We start from the raw sequence: 4,281 nt of genomic DNA, 5'->3' as shown, positions 1-4,281 counted from the left end.
AAACTTACCAAAAGGTCAAGAGCATAATAGTTGGCATAGAAGTAGTAGTAGTAGTAGTAGTAGTAGTAGTAGTAGTAGTAGTAGGAGTAGGAGGAGGAGGAGGTTGTAGAAGTCGTAACATAAGTAGTAGCAGTAGAAGAAGAGGCAACAGCAGGAGTAATATTCAGCAATGCATATTTTCATTTTTATCATAAATATTATATTGCTATCATTTAATATTTCATTAATGAACAGACAAAAAAATTCAAGTGCTGTTGTTGCTTTATGTTGTTTTATATTACATAAAAGTACCTGGAAGAAACGAATGTTAATTAAATGTGTGAAATAAATACATTTTCTTGTGAAGTACCTCAACCAGTTTTTTTACACCTTTGGAATGGTCCATAACGTATTGTGTAGGCACATTTTTAAGACTCTGATTTCAAGTATGTCTTTATCAAAACAGACAAAAACATCCCTTTAAAACTTTCGTACAATCTATTGAGTACATTAAATAAACCTTTTTAAATAAAGATTTTAAAATAAATATTGTAAAATATGAACAGGTATTCATTACAAAATCGTAAGAGTATTTCGAAAGATGTATGAATAAAGGGGTTTTCATCGCTTCATTGGGGAAAGGCCCAACCCTATGGATTTTGGGATGAAATTTCTCATTGTGGGAAGCGGCCTTTAATAGGCCTTTGTTACATAAGGCTGAAAACCCCTGGAATAAACATATATTAAGAGAGTTTTGCTTATCCATAATTACCAGTGTAATATTATGATACGTTCTGATGCTAATATTGTGTGACTTCACGTCCGATGCAATGAGTGTACTGTCAATGAGATGTGCCTATGGACGTTTTACCATTCATCAAATTATATACGCACGGATTAAAAAGTGCATCGTAAATATGTTTAAATTCATACTATAAATTTAAGAGTACATGTGTTTAGAAACGATAAAGTGGATTAAAAAGGCGGATTTAAAAAAAAACCGTTATGTGAACATGTATGAATGATAAAAATTAAACAGCAATCGACAGTTTAAAATGAATTCCGGTTGTAAGGAACGAATCTGGAAATAGGAATATACATATAAATTGCAAACGGATATTATGAATAGAAATACACACCTTCCCTGCAGTCTTTAGCGTTTTCACACTTTAAATTAAGAATTCATAAATCCAACGTGTAAATAAGCATTCCATTGCACAATATCCAATCAGTTATGGTATTTGTTGGCCATTGAAAATATATCGCATCAGACGACATTGTCATCTTCCCGCCATTCTTTCAAATCACATTTGGTATGATCTCCGCATGCGCAATGGCTTAGTTTTGATATTTTCTACATACTATGTAAGCATGATCGGGGTAACAATTAAACCTGTTATGCATAAACAGTTTTGGACGCTATGAATAAATCATTTTATAGTTGTATTGTTTCTTTTGCTACAGTCAACATAATGCCACCATCATCAAAGAAAGCGACGTGCAGCTATTTGATAATGAAAGAGGCATACACTGATATTATAACAAAAGGAATTGCTATCAGACAATCAGCAATAAATCATGGCCTTCCAGAAGCAACCTTGCGATGGAGATTGGCAAATTGAAAAGATGTTCACCGTGGACGTCATACAATGTTTACTAGAGTACAGGAAGAAATTCTGTCCCAGCATTGTGTTTTCATGGTTCACATTGGATATGTTTTTTCAAGATGGTAGATCTTAGATATGGCTAAGAACATGGGGGCGATTTTGTTTGTGCATTGCAAATGAACCTACAAAACACTGGTTTTATGGTTTTCTGAAGCGATTTCCAGATGTCAAGATGGTACCCCATAAAAGCGTGAAAAGGAACGAGATGCTGCTGTAACCAAAGAAATGCTCAAAAAGTACTTTACGGAGCTTGAGCTCACTTTAGATAAACATGACATCAAGAACAAACACATGGAATGTTGATGAGGCCGGTGTTTTACTTGATCACAACCCACCAAAAATATTAGCTAATGTTGGCAGTAACCCCCACTGTATTTCATCAGGGAATTCAGCCACAACCACCATCGTTGCTGCAGTAAGGATTACTTCTATGGATATACTAAGATCATTGGATAATTTCGAATTTATATAAAAGTACTAAGGGGATTTAGGGGGGTAATTGCTCAATTGGAGTAGATACATGACCTTTATGTATGGCACAATAGATTTAATAGATTGTTAATGCACATGTTTTATGTAATTCTTTAGGTATTAGTACCTAATTTTCAGTTTTATGATGTTGTTTACTCATTGTGTACAATGGAATTAATAGATTACTCACTTTTGTAATAATCTTGTAAAGTTACAAGAGAATAGAAGTGGGTCAATATTTTTTAGATAAGAGAAATATTAATATCAATATCAGGATTTATTTGATGGTAAGTTGCGTTTCTACCATATTGCAATGCATACAGTACATTGTGATATTTACAACACTTTGGTTATTCAGCTTGCGGCATAATGGCAGTTTGCGAGTATCGTGAAAGAATGGACTTCGCACAGTTGACGAATGACGAACTTTATAAGAGATACTGTATCAACCATGCCACTTTGGCACATATTATTGCCCAGCTTGATGCTGCCTTAGCACCCAATACTGATAGGAGCTACAGCCTATCTACTGGCTACAAAGTAAGGTGATCTTCACTCCGTAGCTCAATCCAGTGTTTCGAGAGCAGTCACTCAAACACTTGATGCGCTGAGCTCCCCAAATGTTGTTAGTAGACACATTATATTCCAAACAACCATCGAGTAATTGAACAACAAAAAACAAGGATTTTTTCACATTGCTAGGTACTTCACTTTATAAGATATATATTGTTTCCATTTCTTATCATTGGAAATACTTAATTTATCCTATTATAAAATAGGAATATCATGTAATTGTGTAAAATTGTGCCTTGCAACAGGTATGTGTTAAATTTATTAACCACTGCATGGTCAGCATGTTGTTTTAATTAGATTCCCAAACGTGATCGGCGTCATAGATGGGACTCACGTACAGATTCAGGCACCATCTATTTATTAACCGACGTACGTTAACAGAATGGTTTACCATTACATCAACACACAGGTACTGTTGTTTAAAATTATGAAATATGTTACAAAGCTAATCATATTTTTCAAACCATTGTGTTTTAAACATATTGTGCATTGTGATAAAACCCTTTTATTGTTTGACTTTTTTATGCACACAGTGCCATTTAATTGTATTATTGTCGATTTTAACTCTTTTATTGTTTGACTTTCTTTATGCACACAGTGATTGATTTATCTTCATTATAGCTGCTTGTGTCGAGTGCGATACGTATAGTCATTTACTGCCTTATTAACACCCACCTGCATCGGATGGATGTTATTTTGCAGTGTCCGTCACACTTTTCAGAGCTGTTTCACGGTAATTGAAGTATGGATTTTCATGAGTTGTGTCCCCTTAATTGATTGCGTCCCTGCAAAGCTGTGTCTCATTCACCTCATATAAATTCTATGAATTTGCTTGTTTCAGATTGTGTTTGATCATAATGATATGATCATGGACATTGTCGCTAGATGGCCAGAAAGTACCCATGATTGAAGAATCCTTCCAGGAAGTGGGTTGTGGCAAGTGTTCGAAAGAAACCTGCTTAAACAGAATGACCACTTTCTTTTGGGTGATAGTGGGTATCCGTGCAAACGATGGCTGATGACGCCTTATGTAAGACCTGCTAATAACGCTCAGGAAACGTATAACAGGTCAGTGTAAAAATATAATGGAACTGAACAGAATATTTATGTGTTTAATAAATACTTTGCCATTGTTAAGATTACATATTCACTTTTTCAAATTTGTTGTCGAGTTCATTTATTCAAGGAATAAGTGCAAATGCAAACATAGTATTTCTTGGTAATCAAACAGCATGATTTGTTATTCTTTCAATTGTAGACATAAACGAGATATGTGTTTGTCAGAAACACAAAGTCCCCTACTGCACCGCTTTGAAGCTGTATATTTGACCTTGAAGGATGACATTGACCTTTCACCACTCAAAATGTGCAGCTTCAAGAGATACACATGCATGCCAAATATGAAGTTGCTATCTTCAATATTGCAAAAGTTATGGCAAAATGTTAAAGTTGGAGCAAACAAACACACAAACCTCCCAATCAACAGACAGGGCAAAAACAATATGTCCCCCACCTTAGTGGTTGGGGACATAAAAAAAGTCGGAGTAATATTTTACCCCGCCACGGGCGATGGGGATGCATGCCAGTTTAC

At 35.0% G+C, this 4,281-nt stretch overlaps 1 long non-coding RNA gene across 2 annotated transcripts; it reads left to right on the top strand.

Annotated features, from left to right (window-relative positions):
* The first annotated feature begins 1,444 nt into the window (after positions 1 to 1,444).
* Positions 1,445 to 3,752, top strand: LOC127842186 (uncharacterized). Of its 2 annotated transcripts, none has more exons than XR_008031504.1 (5): positions 1,445 to 2,061; positions 2,476 to 2,657; positions 2,988 to 3,099; positions 3,312 to 3,423; positions 3,532 to 3,752. It is a non-coding gene; the product is annotated as an uncharacterized LOC127842186 (long non-coding RNA). The 2 variants fall into 2 exon arrangements; XR_008031503.1 differs by having other exon boundaries at positions 2,476 to 2,819.
* Positions 3,753 to 4,281: the final 529 nt, after the last annotated feature.

The sequence above is a fragment of the Dreissena polymorpha genome, chromosome 8 (genome assembly GCF_020536995.1).
Source record: "Dreissena polymorpha isolate Duluth1 chromosome 8, UMN_Dpol_1.0, whole genome shotgun sequence".
Lineage (NCBI taxonomy): Eukaryota > Metazoa > Mollusca > Bivalvia > Myida > Dreissenidae > Dreissena > Dreissena polymorpha.
This window is presented reverse-complemented; position numbering and strand designations above follow the sequence as displayed.